Genomic DNA, 11,143 nt, shown 5'->3' on the forward strand with positions numbered 1-11,143 from the left:
CGCGGTGGTGCTCAAGACCATTGAGCTGATTCAGCAGGTTTGGAGCAGGCTCTAGACAACTCAGAGTCGGCAAAAGAGCTATAACGACAGGCGCCGATCACACTTGGAGTTCCAGGTGGGAGACATGGTTCTATTGAAGGTGTCACCTTGGAAAGGTGTCATCCGGTTCAGGAAGCGGGGCAAGCTGGGCCCTAACTATATTGGTCCCTTCAGGGTTTTGGCTCGGGTGGGCCGGGTTGCATATCGTCTAGATCTTCCAGCCAAGATCAACCAGATTCATATCACTTTTCATGTCTCTCAGCTGCGGAAGTGTTTACTGGATGAATCCTTAGTTATACCCTTGGAGGATATTCAGGTGGATGACCGCCTGAATTATATTGAGAGACCGGTGGGAATTTTAGATCGGAAGACCAAAACCTTGAGGAACAAGGTTGTGGAGCAGGTGAAGGTGCAGTGGCTGCACCGCAAGGGGTCAAAGTGGACTTGGGAGCCTGAGGAGATGAGGGAGCACTATCTATAGTTTTTCGGGGCAGCAGACTTAGAGGACGAAGTCTGATCCAAGTGGGGAAGAATTGTAACACTTGTGCCCTGGTATGTGCCTTATGACCATTGAGTATTCAATAATTTCATTTTGGTGCCTGACATAGTACGCGGGGCGTACCACTTGGTACGCTTAGCGTACTGGTTGAAAAGCCAGTACGCGGGGAATACCACTTGGTACGCTTAGCGTACTGGATTGGTGGCGAGACGGGACTTAGCTCGCGTACGCTGGGTGTACGCATGTGTATGTTGGGCGTACGTAGACTTTAATGAAACCATAATTGGGGGTGTTACACCCTATTTAAGCATCCTTATCTTCTGGGGTTGGCCTCTTTACCAGCACCTGAAGCCTCCAAAACCCTAAAACGAGTTATAGCCTCCATTGTCAAGCATTTGAGCCTTTGAAGAAAGCTTGGTGTTTATTTTGTTCATTGTGAAGGAGTTAGAAGATTTTGAAGTTGCTAAGCTTGGAGAAGGAAGTCTTGGATCCAGAACCACTACCCATTTTGCAAGAAGTTTGGATGGTTATGATTTTAGCCATGGTTTGGATGGATGATGGGATTAGGATGTCCCAAAGGCTTATTCTTTCAGATCTAAGGTCTTCATTGACTCTTTTGGCATAAAGGTGCCAACTTTATGGAGTTTAGGGGTCTCATGCTTTCATTAAGTCCTTTATTAATTCCTTGTTGAACTTTAGAGCTTCTTATGGTCATGCATGGACGTAAAGTTAGCAACTTTACATGGTATTTCAGCTTAAGGAGGTTAGATCTGCATTATGGAACAAAGTCTTAATGGGTTAGGAGCTTAATCTTAAAGTTGGCTGAATTGGAAGAGTACGCTGGGCGTACAAGCCTGTACGTGCAGCGTACAAGGCTTCGAGCCACTACGCTTAGCGTAGTAGCTGAGTACGTCCAGCGTACTCAGTATGATGGCATTTCAATCTTAGGCCTTGGGTTTGGGCTTTGTTTTGGGCTTAGAAGGTTCGGGTTTAGTTGGGCCATCTGATTTTGGGAGTTTTTGGGCCAGGAATATTATTGGGCCTTGGGCTAAGGCCCACGTGAAGGGATTGGGCCCAATTGGATATTTGGCCATATTTTGGGCCTTGATGGAGTGTTTAACTTTTGGGCCATTGGATTGTCGTTATAGGCCCCATTCTTGGACCAAAGTAGGTTAGGGGTAAAATGGTATTTTTACCCCAAGTAGGGATTTTTGATTATGATGTAGATCCTAAATGTTAATTAGTTTTTATTTGGCAATTGATAGCTCGGGGAGCTATAAGACCAGCAGTCAGGGATCATTTGTTTCATTTAACTTTTTGATGTGAGTTGCCTCACTGGGTTTAGCGGATCTAAGGCACCAAGGCCGACTCTTGATTGATCATTTCGATATACTTGTTGTCTTTGTGATACTTGTATGTTCTTGTATATGTATTTTTATTGGGCGGGGCCCGTTATGCGAGTGTAGGCGGGTCTCGTGACTCATTTGGGGGGGGGGGGGGAGGGGGGGGGGGCGTTATGCGAGTGTGGGCGGGGCCCGTTATATGATATATTTGGTATGCAGTATCTTGGGGGAAGTCACTAAGCTTTGTGCTTACGGTTTTTAGTTTATGTTTCAGGTACTTCCGGTTCCAAGGGGAAGAGTTCGGGTTGACTACATCGCATACACCATATGGATTCTGTTTATGAGACATACTCTGATTTTTATGATGTTTGACATATTTATTCTATTGGGATGTATGAACAATGTTTTGGAATACTATTTTTTCTTAAATCAAAAATGGAATTTTTGGGTCATAATTTTTGGATGTTACAGATAGATAGCCCAAATAGTGGACTGGAAGAAGGGAGATGATCGGTTCAGCTCTTTGAAAACCGATTCACAAAATAACGGTTCCAAAAACCGGCTCACAAAAAGCCTGCGGACTGGGCTTTTGACTATTGTTTTTGGTTAGTTTTGGTTAAAGATGCAGTGTACTTTTTGTTGTTTTCATGAATTAGTTCAAATTGGATCATTCAATGTTTTTTTTAAAAAAAAGAAAAAAGAAAAAGTAGGTAGTGTTATGTGGTGTATATATGTAATATGTGTATTGAATTGAGAAGGTTGAAGAAAAGAGAAAGCATAAATGGGCTTAGTTGTGTATATGTAATGGGTTCAAAACCGGTTCGCTATACAGGTTCAGCGTAACCGGTCCCAATAGATACGATTCTCGAATCCAGTTCGGCATCAGTTTGGTTGATGTGACATCCCCATTTTCACGGTCAGAAAAGACCGATTTTTTTGTTTATGCTTTATAAAAATCAGAGTATCTCTTTTAAGAAAATGTTGCGGAATTTGTTCCCAGAAAAACACGATAAACACGTTATCAAAGCATTTCCGAATAAATGTATTTTATTCCTTTTAAAACGTTAGGATGTCATTGTCAATATAGAAACATAAGCATAAACAGAACTTACATTCATTATCACTAGTGATTTATATCTCCTTAATCTCTCAGTGTAATGTAACTTCATATCGACACCTGTGATACAAATAAGCTGGAGTGGCTCAGGTTGGGAAACCTGGTGAGTACATAGGGTTTTCAACCCACAATAATATAATTATTATGTTTAAACATCAAACAATCAACCCAATGACCCATCCCCATTATCTTCTTAAGGATTTACCCTAAGAATCAGCTATTCATCGTTCTTTCATTCCTAAGGATCATCCTAAGGAAACGGCACGAAGTCCAACGTTGCCACAGTTGTTAAGCACAGCTGCTAATATTATCACTTAGGCGCAGCTGCCAGAATTGTGACATTCTCTACGAGGCGCTTCTACCAGTATTATCCTTTAAACGCTACTGTCACGGTTATAATGTCCTCTATTAGGCGCAACTGCCGATACTATCCTTAGAGCGCAGCTGCTAGGATGTTTAGAGTACCTCGTAGATCCAAAAACATCTACAGGTTATGGCGCATCTGCCAATGCTCATCTATAGGGTACTAGGTCCATTGCTGCCAATGTCCACCTATAGGGCACCATGTCCACACTACCAATGTTCCTCTATATCAACTTTCGTCCCTCATCATTCATCTACCCATGTCATACCCAACATATTCGTAGATATAAAATACATATACAGTTTAAATCATTTAAAACATGTATAAAAATCTTTCACACAGCATAGACAACAAGTATTCAGACAATATGCACACATATCACGTAATTTAAATAAAATACTTCATATCTATGTGTAAGATGAAAGTAACTATGCACTCACCTGATTAGGTGGTGACTCGGTACTCGAACAACACTTCGTTATCTCAAAACAATTTTTCCTTGACAAAAGCTAGTATCAATACCACTAGAGTTTAGTTTTAACGTTAACCGCGACTAATTAATAGTCTAGCTATTATTACTATTATATAAGCGTTAAATAACACTCAATATAACTCATAATAATAGCCCAAATAATTATTTTAAGGACCTAATAACATTACTATAATTATTTAAAAGCTATATTAAAAATTTCATAGGCGTAGCTCACTTACAGCGGATTTTAAAGAAAACCGGGCTTCGCTTGGATCATCGTTTCCGAACCGAAAGACCCTTTTTCTCGGGACTCCGGGAGCCTTGGGGCTTCCTTTGGGTGCTAGGGGTTTTTCCTAGGGTTTAGGGGTGGTTTGGGATCTTAGAGAGAGAAAGAAACTAGTGAGAGAAAGAGAATTGGTGTGAAAACTCCAGAACCCTCGCCCCCCTTTTATAGCCTACGAGGCCTCGGACTACGCTGGGCGTAATCCTTGGCTACACGGGGCATAGATCGGATAAGGGCTCCAGCTCGCTTACAGCTGGCTCGCACTCGGACTCGGAAGGGATAAGGTCTGGGTACGCTGGGCGTACCCAACCTCGGACGCGGGGCGTAATTGCGAGGCTACGTGGCGTGATCTGAAGCGAAGCCTTGGGTAACAAGCAACGGCTCAGATGCGGCCACGTCATCTTATCTCGCAGATTCACATCCCGACTTCTAAAATTCATAACTTTCGCATACTTGCTCCGTTTTCGATGTTCTTTATATCCACACATAGGCGGGAACGTACTCTACAACTTTCGTTTAGACTTCGTCGGCTAATTTTGACTTTATTTTAAAAGTTATATTTTTAACAGGCGGGGACAGGCTTTGTCCGTTAAAAATACATAACTTCTTCATCCGACGTCGGTTTTGCGTCTGTCTTTTTATCGTTATGCTACTAATAACGAGATCTTCGATTCTTGTTTAGGTTGTGTCGGCTAAAAACCGCTCGATCTAATATTCGAACTTCGGGCTGTGCACTACTAAGCCGAAACTTCGAAAAATCATAACCTCCTCATACGAAGTCAGATTTGGGCGTTCTTTTTATGGACGCTCTCGGTTTAACGAACACTACGACTTTCGTTTAGATTGCTAAGGCTAAAAATCGCTTTATCGTAAATTCACTATTTACGCTTCCCGGTGTCGTGCCGGTTCCGTCGCGAAACTTCGACGGGTTATAACTTCTTCGTTATAACTCGGATTTCGACGTTCTTTATATGTACGGAATCCTTGTAATATATGCTACAACTTCTATTAAGACTATAGCCTTCTATCAAAAAGTCGTTTTCGACCCCTATAATCTCTAAATTGACTAGCCCGGATCTACGGGCGTTACAGTTGACCATTAAATCGGTTCAGAGTAGACCGGTCATGAAACAGTTTTTTTATGCAAGTCTAGGTCTAATGAATACATAATCTGTTGCAATTATGAATGTAAGCTCTGATATTTTCTAATATATATATATATATATATATATATATATATATATATATATATATATATATATATATATTCAGAAGGGGCCAAGGTATTCTGATCCTCTAGATAACAACCGGGAAAATTGTTATAATTGTGGTGAAGGTGGAGTGGTATACACAGTTTTAGAGGTTATTTTGGATTTTCTATCCACATTGGAACTAGATGATGAGAACAAGATGCACATGAAGTTCAAATAAAGAAAGAACCCAATGATGAGAAGAATATGAACAAATGTTATCACGGTAAACAAAATTAAAGCCAATGGAAGCCCAATATAGAGCTGCAGATCTTGCACTTCCTCCTAGAATAGTAAGTTTATTAGTATTTTTTAATCGAATCAAGAAAACTCATTTTATTTGGTTGTTAGTTTCTAAATATATTTTCGATGTATACGTTTGATCGTGTCAGAAGTCTACAAAACCTCTTAAATCTCTATCTCTTGGGTTTTCAAACAGAATTGAACCTTATGATGATAAATTGCCCCATATTCCTCATCCACTTTTGTTGGTGCTTATACAAAATTCCTTGTTCAATACTTATTTCATTTGCAACATCAGGAAATCAAATTTGCTACATTATTTCAACATCAATGACTCCTGGTAGTCCATAATGTACTTCTTCTCTCTTTCTTTCTTACATTTTAGCTTTTTGGTTCTTTGTTTTTCCTTTTTAGTCGCTTATTATGTATTCATTTTTACTAATTTTGCATCCTAATCTTGCAAGTTTACCAGATTGCGAGGTTTACAAGCCACACATGGCTTATAATGCCTTTAACAAGCTTTAATGTTAACAACCACTTTTCTGATAAGGATCTTCGTACAGCTTGCAGTAAGTTATGCTATATGGATTTGATGCTTGTGTTTTATCTTTTCGTTCATGCTTTCATTTTGACAAGGCAAATTGAACCTATTTTCGTTATAATGAATTGGTTTGGGTTATATGTGTAAATTCCATGTTTGGAGTCTTCTTCTATATTTTTTTTCTTGGCGTTGGTCCAAAGGCAAAATGGTCTTTATAAAACAAAATAACAGCTATAACTAATCCTACCAAAGAGAAAAGGATTTAACTTGGAACTAAATGTCTCAACCTTTCCATTAGGACCTTTTTAGAAAAAAAAAATCTTTTTTAAATTGTATCTAATAAAATGACAAACTATAAAGTGGTTGTTAAGAAGAGATTATAGATTATGTCTTATTTCACTCTTATTATTTTCAGATTAATACTTAACTAATTCATTTATTTTTATTATAATATTATATTTATATTTACAGGGAAATACATGAAATTGAGATTTGTCGTTTGTTGTTATTTCCAGCAGAAATACAAAAGTGATTGAGAGAGAGAAGACACATGAACATGAGTCACTTCCGAAACATGGTGATCCAGTTCCTTTAACATGTACATGGACCTGCTTTGGTTTCGAATAGCTGGCCTTGGGGATTTTGCAAAGGTTACTTCAGTATAATGTTTTTTTTCTTATAAAGTGCATTGTACTTTTTAATTTTTTTCTTATAAAGTGCACTGTACTATCATTTAAAAAGAAAAAAAAACATGAATATATATTTATGGCATAGCAAAAAATGATGACGAAACTGAAATCCTATGAAAACTCCTTCATTTTCGATATAGATATGAAATGAATTCTCAATTGGAACCGTGTAATCTTTTTTGTTATTCATAGTTATAACATGCATGTGGGTGTTTTAATATCCATTTCTATTTCTACATGCATGTGAATGTACTCGATATGAAAGTTGCATCCTAATTTCATAGCTTCCCATTTTCTTAAAACTATAATGTTTTAATAGGAAAAAATCGGAAGTACGATGCTATACTTGGTTTACTTTTCAAAATATGATAGTATGATTGGTTTGTTTTTGAAACTATGATGCTATAAAAAGCTTATAGTTTGACTTTGTATTTTTTTAGTAGGTGAAAAAATTAGGATTGCATAAGAAGTATATGAAGTGCTGCATACATAAAGCATAAATTTTTTCAGTTGACTAAGCATTGAGGTAGCAACTACATCCACACGTATGCACTCCATTTGATGCACTAATAAGGCTATTTTGATAAGGTTATTTTTAGTATTTAACAAATCCTATTGGAGATATATGCCAAGAATCTGATGCACCGATAAGCTTATTTTTGTTATTTAGCAACTTCAAAGCTTCATACAACTTGAAAAATGTTTATTTTTGTCTAATCTTTTTTAAGAACAAAAAGGAGATAGGAGCTGGAATAAGGGAAATGGGTTACGAATAGTTTTATATTTGTAATAGCATTATGATATGGTTTTGACTTTATAAAGTGTCTTACCTCATTTTTTTTTAATTAAAAGTAAAATAAGTTTATATGTTAAATTAACAGAAAAACTCTATCTTCAAAAATATACATTCTTCCAAAAAAAAAACCCGCACCTCTAAAATTCCTCAAACCCATGCGTAGGATGTGTTACATTTCTAGTTTTTAATATATAAGTATATATTTTTACTTTATCGATATACCCTTATTGCTTCATTTGAAAATTTTGATCCTCGCGGTTTTATCCTTGTTTCCGAGATTGAATTATGATAAACAGCTGTATTTGAATCTTGCTATTTTGAACCTTCAAAAGTTGGAAAATAACTTGATGTTGAAGATGATATATATATATATATATATATATATATATATATATATATATATATATATATATATATATATATATATATATATATATATATATATATATTAAAATCCATATACACATTATAAATACATATTGTACACATTATAAAAATCATATACACATTATAAATATATATATATATATATATATATATATATATATATATATATATATATATATATATATATATATATATATATATATATATATATATATAACGTCCCAAAATACGAGGGTAAAAATTTCATTTTAGAACAACAAAAACACTCATTTATCATTTACTAAAACATTTAAAAGTATTTTATAATAAAAACAGTTATCAGAGTACAATCCCAAAATCTCAAGGTTGCAGAAAAATATGGTTGTATGCGTTGCGATCAAGTCGGGCCCTTCCCTTTCGAACCGAAAGTACCAGAAACCATAAACAACGACTGTAAGCACAAAGCTTAGTGAGTTCCCCAAATACCACATACCAAACATAACACATTACTCACACATATCATACATATCCAACATTCAATAGGAGGTGCTATGTGCAAACCATAGTCTTTCCATTATGCCACGAGCCGTATCATGGTCTTCCTTTCCAGGATGGGGGCCAAAACCCTGGGTCTTACAAACAAGTGCCAGGAGCCACCTCCCGGTCTTCCATGTAAGCATCACAAAGACATACAATTTACCACTACTTATCTACTTAACTGCCATAGTCTAAACTTTGGTCTTGCATACAGATTTGCCAGGAGCCACCTCCTGGTCTTTCATACAAATGCCAAGGGCCACCCCCTGGTCTTCCTATAATACATAAACCAATAGGGCCAGCATTGGTGCCTTCGACCCATAGAATAGTGATGAGACTCACCCCGCACTGCTGAATCACACTGATAATCCATGGCTGCTGGTCTGACAAATTCCCGAGCTCAGAAAGCTTGCCCAAAAGATGATGATTCTGGATCTAAAACCTTCTCTCCAAACAAGACAACTTCAATCTTCTCTTCTTCTTTCACAAAGGCAAAAATGGGCACCAAAGTCTTCTTAATAGCTCAAGAACACCACAAGAGGCTAAAGGGTTGATTTAGGGTTTTAGGAGGTTTGGGGGCTGGTAAAGAGGCTAGCCCTAAAGACTTAAGATGCTTAAATAGGGTACACACGCTAAAAAATTAAGGTTTTAGGACCCCTCGTACGCCCAACGTACTCCTCGTACGCCCAGCGTACGAGGCCGAGGCTTCGTTATTCTTCCTTCTGAGTACGCTAAGCGTACACCAATGTACGCCCAACGTACTGCCCTTCGTACTAGTACGCCCCGTGTACTAGGGTTTCCTCTTAAACCCTAAAATACTCCGAAGGCCATAACTTTTTCGTTATAAATCCGATTTTGACGATCCTTATATCCATGAAAAGGTAACGAGAAGCTCTACAGTTTTATCAAATCATACTTGCCATAAAATTTCCCGAATAAAAGTCAAATTTCCATGAAAGCCTGTACTGCCAGTATACCAAAATACCCCTTGGCTCTAAAACCTAATCCGAACACCCGGATCATCTAAATTACGTCACCCACACCAAATGGGTAACGATTCGGAATAGGGCATTACGCTACACCCCGCAGTCTTACAACACTACTATTTTGTCATGGCCACCGCCCATGGCCTTACCGCTCATCTATCAATCCATCCATACTCATCCTGAGTCGGACACGCACCAGACCAAACGCCTAATCTGGGGCTCGAGTCATGCCTGGAACCCCAATCTGGTATTGGAGATAGTGTCTAAGTCCATAACTATATTTGGTATGTACTTGACCCGAGCCGACATGGTCCATTTGGGTTGCACTTCACCCGAACAATTTATGGATAATCTTTTGAGAATAGTATAAGTTATGATTTATTAATATATTATAAGTTCTAATATATTAATATAAAATCATATTATTTAATTAGTGTTGATCTATAATTAATTTAGAATTAATTTAGAGATCAAAAGTATGACTAATTAAATATGGGCTCTTGTATTTATATAGTGTGGGCTAATGCTTATTTGGAATGGGATAGGCTTGCATGGAAAGTCCATGGATACTCCATGGAGCTTTAACCCATGGATCTCATGGAAATGAAAAGACATGGGTATTAGGGTTTACATGGATGTAACCCTAATCCACCACACTATATAAAGGAGGCTTTGGTTCTTGAAATAACACTAGTTGATGTGTGTAAACTAAGAGGGCCGATTTCAAGAAGTTTGTGACTATTCTCTCTAGTTTCCAAGTTTGTGGTGATTTGTGACTTCCATTTGAGGCATCCACATTATTGGTGCTAGGCTCTCAAACTCCAAGCAATCAACTACTACCACAAGGTAAGTAATTCTACTAGTTTTATTTGATTCAAGTACCCCATGCCATGCTAGTTAGGATAAGAACCTTGGAAAAATAATTATTTGCATGTATCTTAGTCAAACATAGATCCAAGGTTTCTAGGGTTGCATGTACACCATAGGAGTGTTAGAATGCTCAAAACCCATCAGTGGTATCAGAGTCGGGTTTGTTTATTTGATACTTGATGCAAAAAAAAAAAACTTGAAAATCGAAGTTTTGTTCAAAAGCTCGTATCAAAATTTCAAGTTTTGTATATGTACTTACGATTCTTGAAATTTTTGATATGAACATTCATAAACATATGAGTTTAGAAGATCATAGAAATTATGTGCTAATAATTGATTAGATTAATTCTTGATCTTTATGTGTTTTAATGGAGTCCATAACTAGTTCTTAAGTTATGGATAACCAAAAGTCACATTTATAAATAACCATTAAAAGAACACATAGGTTACAAAAAATGAAGAGTCTTCATTTTTAATAACCATTAACTCATAAGTTATGAGAAATGAAAAGTTTTGAAAGTTTACAAAACTTGCCCTCAAGTTTTGGAACATGTAAAGTCATATTAAAAACTTTAGTTCCAACCCCTAGAATTTTAATAGTTAAAATTCAACCCTTATACTTTATAATATTATAAGTTTAATAATATTTATATATGTATAAGATCAAGTCGTCTTACCGCTAGTACGCCTCATTCACGAAGCCGGTCTAAAAGGGGGGTATAAGGTTGTTGCCTATAAAATGGCAACT

General features: G+C 37.1%; 1 long non-coding RNA gene across 1 annotated transcript; it reads left to right on the forward strand.

Moving 5' to 3' along the window:
* The first annotated feature begins 5,427 nt into the window (after positions 1–5,427).
* Positions 5,428–6,915, forward strand: LOC145129164 (uncharacterized). The gene is made up of 3 exons (XR_013717340.1): positions 5,428–5,660; positions 6,083–6,179; positions 6,667–6,915. It is a non-coding gene; the product is annotated as an uncharacterized LOC145129164 (long non-coding RNA).
* The last annotated feature ends 4,228 nt before the right edge of the window (positions 6,916–11,143 follow it).

Source organism: Lactuca virosa, chromosome 8 (genome assembly GCF_052849685.1).
Source record: "Lactuca virosa cultivar CGN04683 chromosome 8, Lactuca_virosa_CGN04683_v6, whole genome shotgun sequence".
Taxonomy (NCBI): Eukaryota; Viridiplantae; Streptophyta; class Magnoliopsida; order Asterales; family Asteraceae; genus Lactuca; species Lactuca virosa.